Genomic DNA, 21,574 nt, shown 5'->3' with positions numbered 1-21,574 from the left:
GTGTATAAAAGCTGCGATGTCTACATACCTAGTATTCTGCCCTGGTGGGCAACTGTTCCGGCAGAGACGATTAATAATGTAAACCTGTAACAATCAAATTTTCGTAAATTGGAAGAGTATTCTTTTTTTTATCAATATCCACCCATAGTATTTTCAAAAAGTCACCGAGAGCTCTTAGAAACAGTACAATCGTTGTACCGAGCGCATGTTTACCCACGAAACCACGCCCGGTGCTCGGCACCCGACGGCCGCTGGGGCTCAGTGACCTGAACTCGGCGGCGCTACCCGGAGAACGCAGTGTCCCCTCACTTGGTGCGCATTGACAGCGATTAACTTTTGTAAGCGGCAGTTACAAATGATGCTTACCTATACGGGTCGCTAGTGCGAGTTTGATGTCAGGCATTTTGCAAAATGCCTGGGAAAATATTTCAGGCAGTTTGCAAAATGCCTGGTGGGTTTTGCAAACTGCCTAGGCATTTTGCAAAAAACCTGGCCGGTCAGGCATTTTGCAAATTGCCTAGGCATTTTGCAAAATGCCCGAGTTTTCACATATAGAGAGAGAGAGAGAGAGAGAGAGAGAGAGAGAGAGAGAGAGAGAGAGAGAGAGAGAGAGAGAGAGAGAGAGAGAGAGAGAGAGAGAGAGAGAGAGAGAGAGAGAGAGAGAGAGAGAGAGAGAGAGAGAGAGAGAGAGAGAGAGAGAGAGAGAGAGAGAGAGAGAGAGAGAGAGAGAGAGAGAGAGAGAGAGAGAGAGAGAGAGAGAGAGAGAGAGAGAGAGAGAGAGAGAGAGAGAGAGAGAGAGAGAGAGAGAGAGAGAGAGAGAGAGAGAGAGAGAGAGAGAGAGAGAGAGAGAGAGAGAGAGAGAGAGAGGAGAGAGAGAGAGAGAGAGAGAGAGAGAGAGAGAGAGAGAGAGAGAGAGAGAGAGAGAGAGAGAGAGAGAGAGAGAGAGAGAGAGAGAGAGAGAGAGAGAGAGAGAGAGAGAGAGAGAGAGAGAGAGAGAGAGAGAGAGAGAGAGAGAGAGAGAGAGAGAGAGAGAGAGAGAGAGAGAGAGAGAGAGAGAGAGAGAGAGAGAGAGAGAGAGAGAGAGAGAGAGAGAGAGAGAGAGAGAGAGAGAGAGAGAAGCATGAGACAAATTGTCATGAGGTGGTTCATTTCGATGTTTCCCTGTATTCGCTCACATTTGGCAAAGTATTCACGCCCGTCAGATAAACATTGCCTTTATCGCCCCTCTCCCCCTGCTGACCTTCCTTACACTCGTGCCGCTAACTTTCAGGGTTTTATTTACGCAATACACCTCGGAGTAAAATAAACAAAATTCAAGCGCAGACCTCATGATTACCAGACGCACCCTCGCTTCGATTTTGTTTCAAAACAAAAATAACATCGCGCTATCTGTTACCCAAATCTACACACCTGCGCAGCAAACCTTCCCATCGCACAACATAATTCGTCATTTCCGACCAGCCCTGACGCAATGATTCAATAGCGATTCAATTAGAACTTAGTCCCCGAGTCCTATCGAACTACCCAATAAATTCGCCCAATCAACGCATTCTAAATCTTCACGTCTTCACGCTTCGTCTCCCCCCCCCCAAAAAAAAAGCTTGCATGGTGCTGTCGCTATGTGCCATAATCCTTACGCTCAGCCCGAGAAAGGTAGCTCTGAACCATCAGCCGGTTGGTGCAAATCACGGAGTGAATATATGAGGGACGGGGGCTGAATGATTGCATGTTGGCAAGGATTGAGCAGACTTCCTTTCTGCGGCAATTCTTACTTGAACGGCGTTGTTGACATAGCCGGTCACCGAGAGGTCGATGATGATAGCAGTTTGCCCGTTGTCGATGGCTGAGAGCGTGCACTTTCCTCGATCCAGCCCTTGATCACTGCCTTACTGGATCTTCCCTCGTCAGCTGCTGCCCGTCGCGCTCCTCCCGTCGTACTCCTTCCTTCGTGCACTGCCGTGCCTGTGCACTCCGCCCAGTCGGACTCGATGCTCCGTACACTCCGGTGCCCTGTGCACTCCTCGGTACGTACCTCCTCCATGACTGCCGCGTTCCTTTATACCCAGATTCTATCGCGTTGGTCTTCCAGGTGTGATAAGCATGGCTCGATAATTCGTCGGTGTGGCGTGATAGGCCTCGTATCTTTATCTGTATGATGACTCATGATGTGGCATCGGTCCTGGTTATTGACTTTCTCCCAGCTGGTTGTAATTGGGCCGGGTGCAGTGCTTATCACTGTTGCTATCTTCTTACCATCTGTCGAGCACACCTTTGTTCTGCTGGGAAGCTGAGGTACACTGTCCGGCGTCGGCGCTTTATTGCTTGGTTTGGTTGTAATCACAATATCTCGGGTATTGGTTCATCTGTATGGCCCGCCATGGTCATTGAACTTCCCAGCTGTTCCTGATTTGGCCGAACGCTTGTGATATTTGCGAATTCGTCGGTTATTACTCTGTTTGCTGGACGCTCATTTGTCCCAGCTGCCGTCCAGTATCAGTAGTCCCCGACCGTCGGCGTCGCTGTTCGTCAGGTGAATGCCAGATATGGGCATTGGCGTGCCCCACACTCGGCACGGAACATCTGCTCTTCTGGACGTACATATTTGCACCTCCGATTCCACAGGGAGGGTGACTGGGAATTTTGGTTAGCGTCTGTCGGCGGCTGATAACTTCGTCGGCGTGAGTGTAATTTTGATGGCTTGACGCCTTCTATTTGCGGTACTTGCGGCATGATACGGCCCGAGGGGTCCCTGCGTTAGCTGTTTCTTGTTTGACATGCTCACACCGGTGTCGATCCACTAGGTCGAGGCGGCGCCGGTGGCGATATCCCAGGCGCAGGTGCAGAGGGTTGGCGCACAGGATGCCGGCCGATTGCGCTTTGGAGAGATAAAGTTCCGTTATGAGCTTTTCCTGTAGATGCGGGCGGGGAGGCGGCAGTGTTTACACCTCTGCAGTGCCAAGTGTAGCCCGTTTTTGGCGTGGCCACCCAATTGGCGTGCGACCGATAAGAGGGGTCGGCGCTACGTCGGGTCCAGGTGGGGTAGGCCATCTGCCGCCTGCGCCCTGTTGACCCGCGTTATCCATGAAAGTGTCGGGAATTGAAGCGCCGTTCTTCTCAGATGACTTCACTTTTGCGTGTTTGGCTTTTAGTCTCACACCAATATGCATGCCTTATGATTCTGTCAATTCCTGTAAGCTGTGATTCGAAAAAAAATGTGGCTTCCGTCGCAGTTACCCGAGGGGCCTCTGGTTACCTGAGGGGCCCCTGGTTATCTGAGGGGGCCCCTAGTTACCCATGGGCCCCTGACCCCTGAATGGCCCTTGGCCAGTCATCTGAAGAAGCCCTGGTCACCTGAGGGGCCATGTTTACCCGGGGAGTACCTCCTGCAGTCACATGAAGGCCCTTAGTTGCCCGAGGAGCCCCTGGTATAACCGGCCCCTGAGTATCAGAGGGTCCCCTGGTCACGGTAGCCTGGTGGGCCCCTGATCAATTGAAAAGCCCCTGCAGTCACCTGAGAGGCCCCTGATTACCTAAAGGGCCCCTGATCACTTGGATTCAATGGCATAGCCAGGGGGCGAGGGGACACGTGTCCGTTATATGGTTTAGGGTCCTCTCGGGCCCGAGGGGCCCTACGGTTGTTGTTGTTGTTGTTTCCCCCGGAGTCCACCGGTGGTACGTATATTTAATCATCAACAAAAGAAGCATTTGAGATCAGCATCGGGAGATTGAGTGAAACGTGAATCAATAAATGGCGCTGCATAGGGCTAAAGGTGAGGATAGGATTTGTTTAACAGTTAGAATTTATTAGAAGAGTGCAGAAGATTAGTGGTTAGAAGGTTGGGAGGCAGCACCATTTATGATACGATCACAGAAACACAGGACTACAGAGGCCACCATCCATCTCGAACTGGGTTTGACGCAGTTCTCCACCGCGGTCAAGGCTGGAAGGCCCGGGAAGGGCGGCGCATATCAACAAAGCGACGAGAGCGACATCTATTGGCTGGTGTCAGTCAACCGCAGAGCGTGAGGGAGGGTTACATGTGTGCAGAATCAGCACTACCTGTCAGGCCAATTCGCACACAGAGTAGCGCAGCCGCGGGACCGCTCCATCAGCGATAACAGCGCCACCTACAAAATCCGGAGTCACATGTTGGACCAGCTCGCAGACTGAGCGCCAGGTCGCGAGCAGGTTTAGCTCAGCTGCGACAACGGCGTCCGCCGCAGACAGGTTCAGCGCCATCTGTTGTTCCGACTTGTAGCTAGAAGTTGCCTTCAGTCACTGCAGCACAAACAGGTTGACACTGGAGAACAGAGCCGACCTGCAGATAAAGTTGCCTTCAGTCGCTGCAGACCTCACGGTGTCACAGGCAAACAGTCCTTAGCCATGAGTGAGAGGCCTTAATCAGGGCGGTCAACACTAGACTGACATGGCGCACAGTCTCTGACGAACAGTGCAGCCCGCTGAGGTAGATACTATCGGAAATATCATTTCTTCCGCTGCACGGGCGAAGCATCTCCGCGGGCGGCCCGGAGACCAGGCGACCAGTCAGTCGTAGCGGAACTATTATTGAGTGCACCAACACCAGTGACGTCGGTCTTCGCAGGAAACTCTAGATGAAGCGCATCCAGGCAGGTGACGCCGTGAACTGGTGCGGCTGGCCGCCGCCAGCGCAGCATACCGCATTACCGCATGGTCTTCAGACCTCCCCACTCTCCCACCGAACCGACCGCTGGCCCACGATCCTGCTCCCTCCTCCGACCTCTGCAGAGCATTTGCCGCTCTCCGGCCGCTACCCCCTGCAGCCGAAACCACCGCCAGAGAGCGGGTCTGGACAGGGCCAGCGTGCGTACAAAATGGTCCCGAGGCCATTCGCTGGTCGGCGAGGGTAGCACCACGCCTCTTCATATCTGGAGTTTGCTTGCAGCACATGCGTTGGTACTCCAGTGGTCCAGGGTGACCAGACTGCAGGGCGGCAGTACAGACCGCAGGGCGGCAGTACAGACTGCAGGGCGGCAGTACAGACTGCAGCAGCAGTATCCGGCTGAATCCAGCGAGCCCAGGAGCGGTCCACCGAAGAAGCTGAAGAGGTCTTCAGAAGAGACGGACATCGTCAGCGTATATCCTGGGTGTCCCGACAATGTCGCCTCGCCGTCTCCAGCAGCCGAGCGATGACAGGCCACAGGGCCACTGGGCCACTGAGCTCATCGTGGGACCATCGAGTCAGAGCGCGGAGCTGGTGCTGGCTGGAAGGAAGGAGAATAGGAGATAAAGAGCAGAAAGCAACGGGGAGCAGAGAGTGAAGTAATCAATCAAATGGCCACTGAACAGCAGAATGTGATCATTTTGAGAAGATATCAAACGGTAGCAGAAGAAAGTATACCGTGGAGCGTTCTACTGAATTTAAAACAATGGATAGATGACATACATAGTGTGGTTAGGTTCCCAAATGCTTCTGAATGATCAGCATCATGAGGTGTGGTAAAGGTTACATGGTTTCCCGTGGCCACACCTCATGACGCGTTGAATTTCAGTTGATCAAATATAGACTGGTGACGAGAACGAATAAGTAAGTGAACTAGAAAAAAAACAAAAAAACAAAACAACAACAAAAAGAAAAGAAATAATACTGATAATATAGCTATAATATCCCACTGCCACACACTGAAACACTATCCTAACAAAACATGGTGGGAACTACATATGGAAGGATCGCCAATCCGTCAGCAAAATCATTGTCCTTATCCTGCTAATGAGAGGTGCCCACACCGTGGGCGAAGATACAGTTTGTTTTTGTTTTTTCCTCAATTATATATGATAAACACACATGATAAAATATAACACAAAAATCAATACACAGGTTAGTAGTGTCCAAAAACAGTATTTTTACACACTTCTTGAAAAGACCCTTTGAACGGGGAATGTCATTGATGTTAGGTATCTTAGGAGCAATCAAATTATTCCATAGGGAGGGACCACTGCAAAATAGCACAAACTGGCGATAGTTTGTGATTCTGTAATTTGGTATTTCTGTTCCACTGCTGTTCAAAATTGATTCACTAAAGTGAATAACTCTTCTGGTTGGTCGGTTCCCATCAAATAATGTAAATTTTGCAATGGGATGAGGGAGACGTTCATATAAGAAATCATGCATGATTAGAAGTGATTGATATTTCACAAGGTCGGTGACCTTAAGAATTTTGAGTTCTTTGAATAGTTGTGTAGTGTGCGAAAGCAGGCGGGAGCCTGATATTAATCGGACTGCTCTCTTTTGAATCGTGACCAGGGGTTTCAGAGTAGTCTCGTAGTTTGAGCCCCAAATAACAGCACAATAGGTTAAGTGAGGCAAAATCAAAGCATTATACAGTAAGAGAAGAAGTTTTTTGTTAAGGTAGTAGCTAGATCTAGCTAACACGCCAAGAATGCGACTACATTCACTAGTGATTTTAGTGATTTGTGATTTAAACTTTAGGTCTTCGTCGATCAAGAGACCAAGGTATTTGACGGTGGGCGCGCGTTTCAAAAATGTGTTATTTGTGGGAATATTTAGTTCGATTGACTTGTCCGTTAGAAAAAGCTGGTAGAAGGTTTTAGAAATGGATAAAGAAAGTCTGTTGGAATGCAACCACTTAAAAATTTTAGGAAAAGACTTTTCAATCTTCTCTTGCAGTTGTGCTATGGATGGAGCAGCATAACGCAGAGCTGTATCATCAGCAAATAACAGGATTTTAGCTTCATCACAGGCTTTATAAATGTCATTCATATAAACTATAAAGAGGAGTGGTCCCAGTATTGACCCTTGAGGTACCCCACAGGAGATATCCCTCTCTCCAGAAACAAAATCATGGAACTTAAGCTTTTGGGTACGGTGACTTAGATAAGATGCAAATAGCGAACGGGCAACTCCATTTACACCATATACTGAACGCTTTTTCAATAGTGTCTCAATATTTACAGTATCAAATGCTCTTGCAAGATCTAGGTAAATGCTGGCCGTTTTGTTACTGTCAGATAAATTAGCAGTGACAAAATCATGCAGTAAAGCAACTGGCATGTAGGTTGAGTGACCTGGTCGAAAACCAAATTGATACTGGAGCATAACATTGTTCTCAGTTAAATACGCTGTGAGTTGTCCATTCATAATAGTTTCAAGAACCTTAGAAAGTACAGGTAGGATTGAAATCGGTCTGTAGTTGGAGAATATTGTACGAGACCCTGATTTAAAAATGGGTGACATTAAAGCCTGCTTTAAGATGTTGGGAAAGATCCCTTTTCTAAAACAAAGGTTGACTAAGTGTGATACCTCAACACTAATTGTTTGAATTAACAGTTTCAGTAATTTAGTGTTAACTCCGTCAGAGCCACCACACTTTTCTTTAAGATTATTCACCACCTCCATAATGCAACCTGGAGTAACAGGAGAAAATGTCATTGAATCTGTTGGCACAGGGACATCGTTTAGGTAACTAAGGGGGTCCACATTACATGGCCCAAGTGCTCCATCTAGATTAGGGCCAACCTGGCTGTAGTACTTGTTAAATTCATTAGCAATAACATTCTGGTTGTCAGTAGAAATGCCGTTTATTTCAAAATGCATTGGAAGTCGAGAAATATTCTTGTTAGTGTGTGTAACCTCACGTAGAGTGGCCCACAATAGCCTAGAGTTGTTTGACTGTTTCTCAAATTGTTCGGCATAGTACATCTTTTTGGAATGACGAATAGATAATCTTAGAGTATTACGATATTTTCTAAATTTAGTTTCATTTTCAAGAGTTCTATTCTTCAAGAATATTTTCAGTAACTTATTACGTTTGTCAATACATCGAAGCAAGCTTGGTGTGACCCAAGGTTGCACGGGAGTCCATCGTTTGGAACTTTTCCGAACAGAGAGCTTAGCAGATTCACTTTGAATGGTAGATATCAGGACTTCCGCTGCAGTATCTGGGTCTTCAATTAATGTATAGTCAATTAACTGTGTTGAGACATTGGCTTTCAATTCTTCAATACGTTTGAAATCAAAGCTACTCGATATCTTTTGGACAATTGCTTGCCTTGAGCAAGTCAGAATATCACTGGTGCACATTATGGTCATGTGATCTGCTATGCCTGTGTTAATAGTAGCACATCGGATAATAGTATCTGGGACACTGCAGAAAATATTATCAATTAAAGTCCTAGTGTATGGTGGTATATTTGATGTGCGACTCGCAATTGATATGGTGGGTGAGTATCCATACGCTGTGAGGCAATCTAGGAAATTTCTGACTTCCTAGATTGGTCCACATTCCAATCGCCACCTAGAAATGTAGGTCTGTTAAGCTCTTTTAGCATGACAAGTGCCTCTTCTAAAGGTGGCATCAACAAATCCAGGGGGAAAGACGGAGATCTGTAAACAACTGCAACCACAAAAGAGGGTTTGTTTGGCCAGTTGACTTCAACAAATAGGCTTTGGAATTCAGTTTGCTTGTGACATAAATTAGTCAGGGGCTTGCAATGGGGAAATATGTTATTTTTAATATAAATGGTACACCCTTTGCCAACAGATGATGAGGTCGGAGTGCAGTGAATCATTTCATAACCACATATTGAATATCCTTCTGCCGTGACCTGGTCTAGCCAAGTTTCACTTAACAAAATGAAATCAATTTGGTGTCTTTGGTTGGTGACAAAGGCAACAACATCATCAAAACTTTGATGAAGAGATCTCACGTTTATATGCACAACAGAAAGCGCTTCAGTCTCCGTAAATTCTGTAAATTGTTCTACAGATATGCTCTGGCACCTGAGTGCCAGATCCTGTACTTCTGGCTGGGAGAATGTGAACCCATTAGAGACATCAAAATCAGCAGGGACAAGTGTCGGCGATCCATCTATAACTTTGACTTCATAGGCCATCTAACTTCCTCACACAGGACGGGAAAGTCAGAGAACAAGTAATACCTGACAATGGCAGTGGGACATCATTACCTTGGGTGTTAGCCCAAACACAAAACAGAAACAGAAGAAATATCATACCAACAAAACTCACATACAGGCAGACAATGCACCTCCACTGCCACAAGGGAGAAGGCCGCCTCAGAGGACAGACACCGAGATACAGCCCCTAACCCCAACGGCAGCAGACTTTAGTCAGTTGCCATAGAACAATGTGACCAAAATAATAGACTATGCATGACAGTAGCAACAAAAGACAGTAGCTTCTCATTCAGAATACTGCTAACCTTTGGAATGTCCAGTCCTTGTCCTAGGTTCAGCTCTGTAGTTCCGCATCCTTTGATGCTGTAGTAGTGATGGGAGTAGGGCTGCCCACCTTATCCTTATCATAATTTTTCTTTTGGTTGTTCACACCCTTTTTCACCTTGGTCCATGCATGAGCATTGCTCATCACCTTCCGCGCCCGAGACCCGGCTTCATTTCCACCTTTTGACACCTTGTCAGCCCTCGGTTCATGAACAGCACGGAACCTCTCCAGAATCTCTGTCGAGGTCAGTTCAACATTTTTTGCCAGAGCACAGATCACGGATTTGACTCTTCGTCATCCCGAAGGGAATTTCTGTTGGCCTGACATCTTTGCTTTCAGACGTTCTAACAAAGATTTTCCCCGCCTGTGTGTAGTATGACAGGACTTTTGTACCGTTCTCTTGTTTTAGTTCTCTGAGGTCAGGAATGACTGAGAGTCTCTCAGAAGTCAAAGACTCAAATACCAGCAGACCCCTCTTTTTTGGCTTGGTTCTGGCTCGGTAGGTTCTGCCCGCATCATCAAGGGAGACAAACCTGACCAGGATGACCTTTGGATTTTTCATCCTGTGGCATGCACAGATATTATGCGGATGAAGGCCCTCAATACCCAGGTACTCTGACAGGAGATGAATAACTGTCTTGCGGACATCTTCCCCCCTGACAGGTTCCTTAACTGCATCCCCAGTCACTAACAGTGTCTGTTTCCGCGAGTACATTTGCTGGGACTCGAGCCTCAACATCATGTTCGTCTGGTCATCTCGCATCTCCTGCTGCTCTGCTTTAACCTCACACAGATTTTCTTCGACAGACTCGATCCTCTCCAAGCCCTCTGACTGTTGAATTCCAACAACTTCAAGAGAAGCCTCAAGTTTTTCAACACGCTTTGCCAGCTGCTGAGAGTGCTCTGTCAATTCTCGGACCAAGGTTTTAAGTTCTGAGTTCTCTGTCGAGAGTCTCTCGATCTGCTCCTTTTGAGAGGGAGGAGCCATACCTACTGTAGCAGCAATGACACTCAATGAACAGGAACTCAGAGTTATGACCTCAGGGGCTCACGTAGCCCAGATACGAGCGAGCAAGAGACTGAACTGGGTTGATATCTCCTAAGATTGCCAATTGATGCACATCACAGTGCTAAATTCAGGAGGTGCATTGTTCGCTTGAATAACTAACTAAACATCTGAATATTTACCTCTTTAACGCTCTGAATATCAGAAAAAGAACCTGGCCACGTGGCAACACACGCCGATTTGTAGCGCAAGAATCGCCACCCAGATTTACCCGTCAAGGTTACTCTATTTCAAACACAGAAAATGATTGAAGTGCTGCCAAATGCTCGATGGCAAGGATGACTATATTGGGAAATTTGTAAGAATCTTGGGACATTCGTAAGAATCTTGGGAAATTCTCCCCACTTACAGTGTTCTCCACAGAAAACAGAACAAAAACAAAACCTTAACTTACACTGTTTGTGCGCCAAATACGAACTCTGAGAAAAAGAAGAATCGAAAAGCAGCGTATTTCAGGCAAATTTTTGACAAATATCGTTACACAAATATATGAAATGATCACATACAACACATTCAAGTAGCCATTCAATTCAAACCTTCACAGGATAGCCGTAGGAAGGAAAAAACGTATGGAACTCCAGCACCACAAACTCTCCGCCTCGCCACCAAGGATCGATGTTCAACGGTGCGGTGCCAATTGACATCAGAGGGTCCCCGCTGGCCACGCTTCAACTGGAAAAGAGTGAAAGGACACCACGGGGCTTTGGAGGACACGTCATGGGCTCTTATGTAGCCACACTTATCTCCAGAAGGGCCCCACCCCAGGTTCTGAAGGACCTTGCCGGCCTCTGAGGGTCCTTGAAGGCTAATGAGAGATCAGCTGTAAGGGCCCCACACCTGTTTGTTATCCCGCCACGGCCCACACCAGTGTTTCTGAGGGCCATCAGAATGGCGCCTGGGAGGGCCCTCACCACCACCTCTGAGGGCCCCACACCAGCGCCTCTTAACGGCCTACATCGGCGGCTCTGAAGGACCGCTCACCGGCGCCTCGGAGGGCCCTATACCAGCGCATCTAACGGCCACTTACCAGCGACTCTGAGGGCCTCTTTCCGGCATCTGAGGTTCCCTTGCCGGCCTATGAAGGGCCACTAGTAGCTTTCAGGGCCCCATACATGCCTATGACGGCCCCTACCAGCGTCTCTAAGCCCTAAGGCCCCACAATGGCGCCTGTGTGGACCCCACACCAGCACATCTGACGGCTTTTCACAGACACGTCTGAGGGACCAACACCGGCGACTCTGAGGGGCTCGCTCGCTTCGCTTCTTCATAAAAGACCGTGCATTTTATGCACATTGCTCAGGCAAAATGATACTTTATCTGTCAATTTTCCACATTTTCTCAGGGCTTAGACAGACAGAAAGACAGGCAGACAGAGAGACAGACAGGCAGACAGAGGGGCCCGTCCGCAAGGGGGACCGGACCCACTGTGCCCAATCCCCCCATCGAAATGTTCTGACGTCCCTGCCTGGGTTGTCAGTGGCCCCCAGGTAACCCGGGGCCCCTTCGAGAGCAGGTTGCCTCCTGGGCGAAATCCTGGGTACGTGCATGCTTGGGTGGGCCCAAGAGAAACGACCTTCAGGGCCTTATCCGAAGTACTGGCCCAAACTTAAATAAAGTCATTACGTCATTACGTCATTAAATAAAGTCAACTACGTCAAACTCTTAATTTTGCCGTTTGATGGCCCTCAGAGGCCGGCGTAGGGCCCTCATAGGCCGTCTCAGGGCCCTCAGAGGCTGAGGCCGAGCCCCAGAGGCTAGCGTGGGGGCCCTCAGAGGCCGCTTCGGCGGTCCTCCAGAAGCTTAGACTTGGGCGTGGGTGGGACCCTTTGACGCTGGCGTGGAACTCTAAGGAGCCAGCGCGCAGCCCTCTACGGCCAGCCGTGGAGCCTTCTAAGGTCAGCGTGGGGCTCGTCCATTGTGGGGCTTTCTAAGGACAGTGTGGGGCCTTCTAAGGCCAGTGTGGGACCCTCATGTTCAGTGTAGGGCTGTCTATGTCCAGCTTGGGGTCTTCAAAGCCCAGTGGCGTGGGGCCTTCTGAGGTCAGTTTGAGGCCCACTGGCCACTGAGACCAGCTTGGGGCCCTCTGAAGGCAATGTGGAGCCCTCTGAGGCCAGTGCGAGGCCCTCTGTGACCAGCGTGAACCCTCTGAGGCCAGCGTGGGGCCAGCTGTCATCTGACTTCAGACGCTGGTGCTGGGCCCTCAGAAGCCAGCACGGGGCCTTCATAGGCTGGCGTCGGGCCATTAGAGCCACTTCGAGGGTCTCGGCAGCCATACTTCAGATCTTATGCATGTTTGAGTTCCCTGAGGTAGGAGCTTGGCCCTTAGAAGCCGGCGTGGAACCCTCAGAAGGCAGTATGGGCTTCTAGAGACCGGCGTGGGTTCGAGAGCGGCATAGGGCCATCAGACTGACTCAAAGGCTCCCAAGAGCCATCGTGGGACCCTGGGAGGTCAGCAATAGTATGGGTCTCCTGAGGCCATTATGGGGCCGGCTGAGGCCAGAGTCGTTCACTCTGTTGCCGAAGAGAGGCTTTCAGAGGCCAGAATGAGCCTTCAGAGTTTTTAGATTGCCAAGTGTGCCTAAAAAGGCTCCCTCACATGGCGAAAGTGGCAAAGAACCGCACCTGTGCGTGGGCACTGGCGGATCCAAGGGGGGGGCATTAGGGGCATATGCCCCCTCCGACAGGAGCCTGGGGAGGGCATTCAGTACAAGTATGCCCCCCCCCCCCCGTTCAGACTTACACTTGTTACGCCTATAACGAGGAACTAAATAAAAATGGATTAGAAAGCCTTCCTAGTAACTACTTTTGTGATCAGAGTCGTATATAGTAACCTCAATTTGGATGTCATTGCTTTATTTTGTCTAAAAATATGTTGCTTCTTAGTTCTTACCACAGTTGAGTCATGCCGCTTCAACCCTTTTGACCGTATTGCCTAACGATGGCACTCATATTGCGCAAACCAGAAATCGGCCGCCGCCTATGCTTGGGAATAGGGAAGGTTAGAATATGATTTACCTGTATGACCGCAGCCAGTGCAGCGTAACCGGGGGGGGGGGGGGCACAAGGGGTGCGTGCCGCCTCATTAGATGCATGGTGCCCTATGGGCCCGAGAGCCCCTGCAGTGCCAATTGGCCGCTCAGGTTCCAAGCGTGCCTTATTTCGACTGAGATAAGACCCGCAGGACTCGTGAGAGCACCTCACGGAGTCACGGGCTCCTGAGTCGCCACACATCACACATCTCCATAAGGGCCCCACTCCGGCTTCTGAGGGCCCTGTGCTGGCCTCTGAGTGACCTTGCTGACCTATTAAGCGTCAGCTCTAATTATGGTCCTTGCCCATACCCGCATGGAACGGCTCCACACCAGTGTCTCTGAGGGCCCATAACGGCGTCTGTGAGGGTCTCACACCGGCGCCTTTGAGGGCCCAACACCGCCAAGCTGAGGGACTAACACCAATGTTTCTTAAGGTCCTACATCAGCGGCGGCTCTGAGGGCCCCACACTGGCGCCTCTGAAGGTCTTACACAAGCGCATCTGACGGCTACCTACCTGCAACTCTGTGGGCCCCACACTGGTGACTGTGAGGGCTCCCAGCGACGCCTGAGAGTACCACGCCGGTCTCCAGGATCCCACAGTGCTCATGAAGGCCTCCACCCACCCCTTGCTGGCCTCTCGAAGACCCCTTGCCCCCATGCCTGTGTCTCTGAGAAGTGAGGACTCCCACAACGATGCCTTTGAAAGTCTTCACCGGCGACTGTGAGGGCACCACACAGACACGTCTGAGGGCCCTACACCGCCACCTCTGAGACACCAGTGTCTCCTGAGGCCCCACATCGGCGACTCTGAGCGTCCCACACCGGCGCCTCTGGGGCCCCACACCGGTGACTCCGAGGGCCCCACCGGCGTCTGAGAGTACCATGCCGATCTCGAAGGACTTCACAGGGCTCCTGAAGATACTGCAGGCCCTCACTTGCCGGCCTGTGAAGGCCCATTGTTGGCATCATACGGCCCGTTACCGTCCTCTGAGGGCCCTTTGTCGGTCTCTGAGAGGCCCTACTGGGTTATTAAGCATTCGCATTTCGCACCAACAACTCCAAGGGCCCCACACACAGCCATCTGTGAATGGTGTGGGCTTAGCGCCACACCAGTGTCTGAGGCACCACAACGGCGTCCATGTGAGGGCCTCACACCAGCACCTAAGAGGGCCCACACCGGCTCTTTTGTGGTTTCTGCACCAGTGCCTCTGAGGGCCCCACACCACTGCCTCTGGGGAACCCACACCGATACCTTTGATGGTCCCACGCCAGTACCTCTTAAGGTTCCACACCGGCGGCCCTGGGTCGGCTCTATACACCAGTCATTCTGAGGGCCCACCGGCCCCACCAATTTTCGTCGATTTCTGGCGCTGCCCGGGCATTTGTCCCAAAAGCCTCCTCCTCCTGGATCTGCCACTGGGGTCAGGCGTCCTACCATTTTTTTGTTTGTTTTTTTTTTTAAAGAAAAACTCGTGTCAGGGCTATGACGAAAAATAAGTGGCCTAAATCCGATGAGAAAACAGGATTTGGGGGTACCCTAGGTTTGGCTCCGTGACCTGGTATGCAGACATGTGCTTGGATCCGAGAGCTGGATCTATGATCTCAGTGGATCTCTCGACAAAATAGAGGGGTTGGATCTATGATCCGAGTGGATCTCTCGACAAAATTCAGGGGTTGGATCTATGATCTGAATGGATCTCTCGACAAAATTTAGGGGTCGGATCTATGATTTCTGTGGATCCAGCGGGCTAAAATTTGTGGAGGACCTATGATCTGTATGGATCTCACGACAACATGTAGCCAATGAAACCCTTATCCTACATAATTGTACACCTTACAATGCAATACAATTGAGAATTATCACTTGTGGACATGGTTATTGGTTAAGACCACTTGTGATCATTAGGTATCATCATTAAATTTGAATTTAAATAAACAACATTTGTACTACATTTAAAATAAACCAAGAACATGCATATTGCTACTTTTTGTGACCAATTGTAACTTTTTTATGACAGCACTGATGACAATCTTATCAACAAGCTACAGCCACTTTAATTCAAAGAACAAACAGTACAGACAGATGCAGTGGCAGCAGGGCACTGCAGATTTTCATTTTGGTCCCATTCTTTCTGCAACGCCAGTAGGGCTAATGCTAAAATGCCAAACTCTATGGGGGGCACTGTACCCTGGTGCCACCACCCCCCCCCCCCCCCTGTTCTGCCGCCTATGGACAGACGTTAGGAAATCAAACCTGGAAGCCAAATAGGTCAGTTTTGTTAAAAATAATCCAGCAATCCACTTCTGCCAGGTATGAAATCCCAATCCATAATGTTCATATGAGCTATTAGTATGTGCAACACAATTTCGATTTAGTAAGAATAGCAACCAACCTCTAATACTTTCCTAATAAAATTACAAGTTCAAAAATGGCATCAACTTCTTCAGATTACCTACTTTTGGCCACTTTTGGCATCCTGCCAGCTGCCACGTGTGGTGCCATGCTGTGCTTTTGTTATGAGAGAGCCTCCCAAAAAAAGACAAACGAAATTCACAGCTCACGTTTTGGTAATATGGTTTTATTACGTCATTATCGTTTGACCAATGAAAAATCTTAATTTGACCAAGACCGTAATGATTCCAAAAGGTTCCCCGTAATAGGCCCTCTAAACTAATGACGTAAGATATTGTTATTCTTTTGAAAAGTGAATAAAATTAAGATGCAAGGCGCACACCGCTCAGGGCCATATAATACCGTTTCAGCTTACGTTTACGTCATTAAATTCAACGCTACAAAGATGATATTCACAAACAATCGTATCGTAAAATCATGTGAGGCAGAAAAAATGAACATTCTTTAAAAAAAGCTCCAGACTTTTGAATTTCCAGTTTGATTTTTTATTTATTTTCATTATACTCGAAGGTAGAACGCCTAGCTCATTTGTTATTTGAAATGACGTCACGAGTTCAATTTAGATACTGAATAATCATTTTACGGTAAATATCCAAGGCCATTACAATTGATATTTCGCTTCCCATCGCTTCCGCGGTATACAGGGCCTTGGCTTCCGCAGGCTGTTGAATATTTTTATACTTTTGTTTATATCTCAGTTTATTTTATCAAATATTTCTTTCAATAGATTGAAATACCTTTACCTAACCAAGCCACATGTGTCAGTATCATCTTTTATTGTTTATCAATCAATTGTGGTAGCTGGAAACTGGAAAGCCTCATGGTTGTCTAATGCAAGATCAATGAGATTGTCTTATCAATATCATTATGTAGATTCTAACATGAATTGTGATGTGGTAGGTACCTAGTTATGTATTGTTCATTAGTCATTACTTTGACTTACCTCTATGTTAATTGTTAATGCAAACTTTTCTGTTGGTATGTGAACTGTGAACAATCTTCATGTCACTCAATTCTCTCAAGTTGTGACCGTCATGAGCCTCCTTTATTTTGTATTCTGTATAATGTAACTGGATGCCTTTACTAATATGGTCTTTGTATAAGATTGTTTGTTTCTAACCATACTTTGGTATTCATAACTTCTTATGAAAGAAAGTTGTTAACATTTTGAGCACCTATGTATGAGCTATGATCCCAACGGATCTCACGACAAAATTGGGGAGCCAGATCTATGATCCGAGTGGATCTAGCGACAAAATTGAAGGGTCAGATCTATGATCCCAGTAGATCTCTCGACAAAATTGAGGGGTTGGATCTATGATCTGAATGGATCTCGGATCGGGATCCATGGGATCGGATCTCAGATCCATTTTTCCGGATCCAAGCACATGTCTGCTGGTATGCCCCCCCGCGCTGAAACCCTGGATCCGCCAGTGTGCGTGGGTTAAGTATTTTACCACTGGGGCCCCTCGGGTAAGGGTGTGGCCCCTTGAGCAGGTTTGGCCTCCCCCTTTTCAAGATCCTGGATACGCCACTGTCTATAGACATAAAGATAAACATTTGGTGGAGGGAGGAGGACTGCCCTTTGCAGCTACTAGGATTAGGTACTGCAACTATATGTATATTTAAATGCATCACATAACAATCATTTGAAGCGGTTTATCAAAAGGAACGCAATTACTCAATTTCTGAAGCTCTAGCTTCATTGTGTGCCAAGTTTTAAGTAAACATGTGGTTTTACCCCCATTTGACCACGCATTCAAAAAAAATATGCAATATTTTTAACCCGCTGGGGGTCCTGGATTTGCACGTCCTGCTGGGGGTGGGGGAGAGGGCGGGGTGTTTGAACACCCCCTTCCCCTTCCAACTCGGCTTCTGGGCCACGTAGCGATACGCGGGAAGGCGGCTTTCGAAAGAGGTCAAAAATAATGACGAAATCACCTCGGTCACGTTTTTGGTCAGGTCAAAGGTCGGGTGACCAGAGGTCACTGAATGCAAAATTTCGCCGATTTTCACGTCGAATGTCGACGATTTCCAAGAAGCCAACGCATAACTCGGGATCCATGAAAGCTACAGCGCCACGGAAAAGCGCATTCGATAGCCCTATCAACGCGCTTTCTGAATGATTCTCTCCAGATGTGACCTAACGTCAGCGGTTTTGCGTGCAGAGGGCAAAAACTGCAAAAAAACAATTTTTTCGTAAACAGTTTTTCTGCGCATCAAATGAACTATAATTTGACCTTGAAAGGTCAACTCGAAAATTTTACCTCAGGTTAGGGTCATGATCTGACCGGAAAGGGTCTTGTTGCATATCAGTCGATCCGTATCGTCGAAATGAACACATCTAAGGCATTTTCATCGCTCTAGCATGCCTTTATCAAAAGTTATTTGCAAAAAAACTGTTAGACACCATTCGTGACCTGAGATAACCTCAGGGGCATAAACAAGGGTCACGGACACCATTCCCATGTTCAATGTGTCTAAGTTACTTGTGATTCAGTGTTTGTGAGTGTTAACAGGGTGCGCAAAAAGTTCTGGCCCTCTTACAGTAAGCGCTCCTACTCGTGCTGCGGTTGCTTTTCGGGAAGCCAATAGCCGCACGCAATATCTTCAATGATCCTGCTACACATACCCAGCCAGATGTCGAACAAAGCAGACCATTAACGGCCAGTCATGGAGGCAGGCTAAACGTCACATTGTCGTTGGATACCCGCGCGCGGCGCGGCCGAATCGGGCATGACTGTTGAACAGGTTGCGATGAAATTTTGAGCCCCCTGCGAACAATTACGCGTATCAAAGCCAAATACGAATAGGGGAGATCGTGGAGTATGCCCCCAGGTCAGACCGGTCACGTCCAGTCAAAACTCTGAGAATGTGACTGCCGTGTCTTAGGTCATCCAGGACAGCCCACGGCTCGGGCGGCAAAAAGTGCCCAACCGTCTTCATTGACGCCAATTAGAAGATAAATGGGACGATGTATGAGCGTCTGCTTGACAGTGACGTAATTCCATGGATCATGAAGACGTATCCAAAAGTCGATTTCGTTTTCCAGCAGGACACTACACCCGCAAACAACGCAAGTTCCATCCAGCACAAGCAAACGGAGGAGCTCGGGGGAGAAGCCCATTGCTGGCTTAATGACATATTGCCCCCTCAGTCACCCGACCTGAACCCCTTGACTAAAGCATCTAAAGCGTTTTGCAGGATGAGGTCCAGGGAGTGTCCCATCCCAATTTGGAGGCCCTGAAGGCACACATCGTGAAGATGTGGGAGACGAAGGACCCCACTTACATCATCAAGACATGCAAGTCTTTCCGCCTCCGTGTGGAGAAGGCCATTGCCGATAAGGAGGTTATATCGCGCATGACGCGAGTGAACGTATCTGGTTTGATAATGCAAACCAACATTTAGTGTTAGCGTTGATAATATTCACTCCGATTGCATTCGTTTATCGAAGTACAGAAATGGGCCAGAACTTTTTGCGCACCCTGTATGATTGATGGCTTTTCACCATTATACCATGCCATTACAACTGGAGAAAGGGAAGATAACAAATGTGAACAAATCGACACTTTTAAACACGAGACCGGGTGCCAATGAATAGTGCGCACCGTTTGCTTTCAGTGTCGGCATCCAGCGATGTGCGAGTTGTGTTTTACATGTAGATGTTTCTTTGTAGAGAGGTTACTGCTCCATTATCTGGACGTGTATATTTTTGAAAGCTTCATAAAATTATGTGACAATGGTACGTTGAACTTTAATGTGGTGCACTGATACATATATGCAAGGGCCTATACGATTTTGACCTCAAATCAAACGACATCCCGATGTTGTGTATTACTGTTTTTTTTTTGTTTTTTTTTAGTGTTTTTACGTGACTTGGCTGAAGAACGGACCCGAAGTGCTCTTGATAGCCTCCATTAAAACAATAAAGCTGGTGTCAAAAGAACTTTTTATGCACAGCAGTGTTTTGAGCATGATTGGCCTTGTGGCTTGTGCAAACTGTTATTAGCCCGCGCTTTCCTAGGGGATGGGGGGGGGGGTGGAACACCCCACCCCCCGCTGCGATTTATTTTTTAGCTGAGCGCACCACTGCCGTTGTTGGCACACGTTATCATGCATCTTTTCTGCATATGTTGTGAAAATTTCAGACCTATAGCCTGACAAACCGAAGAGAGATCGGAGCTAAAGCGCCTCGAAACACTTAACACGTGCACTGGACATTGGAGATAGCCTGCGGGCACGGACGTATAAATAAACTGGACCCGCAACCACCTCCATTCAGGTGAAGCCGACAAGGCGCCATCTTACGTTGCCAAAAACCCGTGCTCTGAAAGGTCATCGAGCCAATACAATTGGAAGTGCGTCTAAACGGATGATCGGATCGAGATGCTGGTGGTACCGTTCGACGAGTAATGCTTTGAGGCAGGTGATGATGCATGTCACAGGTCGTTCGGTGTCACGTGGCGCTGCCACGTGCCGATAAAGTCAGGAAGGGCAAAAACCTTTAAGCGATGCTCCAAATTAAACGGTGGGCGGCACAGGTGCCAAATTCACAGGTTACATATCCCGGTGTTCGACCATTAACATATGGTATGCTCGGCAGCAGGGGGTGGGAATGCACGCGCCAGGGGCGAAAAACGTTTTGAGGAGGCATCCTCCTATTCCGGAAAACCTTGACCCAAGGCCCTAAAACATAAGGTTGGACGAAGTTTTCTACCAAAAATGTACTAGAATAGCGCACGAGTCAAAGCTATTTCCGTTGTTTCTTTACAAATATGTCGCAAACAAGATTTTTCTGTAATAAATCATTATTTTGAAGTTAAGCAACCAGTAGCTATAAATTCGATAAGCAAACACTTATTTTTATATAAAAGCCTAGCTTATATAGTCCAACTCTGGTTGAATAATCAAGTAGCTACTAAATTTTCCAGATGTGACACATATTGCGCACTTCAGACAAATGCGTTGCTAGGGCGTTGCTAAGGACTCTTTCGCATGTTTTGCTGCCTGGTTTTTGTTATGAAGTGAGGGATGTGAGGTGGACAGGCTTTTTGATTTTTTTTTCTGGTTTTCTAGGACCGTCTCAATTATTTAACTTGACATACTTTTCTTGCTTTTTTATCCGAAGGTTCTCAATAATTGGTAGATGCTAGCGTGGAAATAAAAGGGCGAGCAGGCCACATGGGTAAATGCAGGTCGACTGATAGTGAAATAAAAGGTAGAAAAATGTAATGTGATGTGATGTGATGGAACATGAAGCAACAGCATCAGACGCAAGAACCACTAATTAAGAACCCAGAACCAGCAAGCGCCATGCAATCAAGAGCAGCCATGGTAACGTTTGATCAGCTTTCAGAAAACCTTGGAAGACGCCAGACGGTGAGCAATCAAGAGATCTTAAAAGACCAGTAGTTACTTGAAAACGAGAGCCGCCAGGAAAATCAGTAGATTCTTCAATGGCAACACATTTCAACATCTATCTAGCAATTATTTGCACCAGCGAGGTGCTATCATTGTGTTTTGTGTCTGTATCTCTAACTGCGCAAAAAATGTTTGTCAATAAATAAACAAACAAATAATGCGTCTTTTCTACTGAAATTAAGTCCTCCAAGTGGCAGGGGATGAATAAAAGAAGGTACCTACCTAATAAATTGTCATCTATTCATTCAATTCATAGGCAATTCAGGGCATCGATCGGCAGCGCCCTTACTGCATGGTACTGCGGATCGTCGATGGGTTTCTTGATGACTCCGACTCTGACTCAGACTTTCAAGAATCAACTCTGACTTTGATTTCAAATGTCGGCTCTGACCGACTCCG

This window comes from Amphibalanus amphitrite, unplaced genomic scaffold (genome assembly GCF_019059575.1).
Source record: "Amphibalanus amphitrite isolate SeventyFive unplaced genomic scaffold, NRLGWU_Aamphi_draft 000110F_arrow, whole genome shotgun sequence".
Taxonomy (NCBI): domain Eukaryota; kingdom Metazoa; phylum Arthropoda; class Thecostraca; order Balanomorpha; family Balanidae; genus Amphibalanus; species Amphibalanus amphitrite.
The sequence above is the reverse complement of the archived record's forward strand: the minus strand, read 5'-3'. Positions refer to the sequence as shown.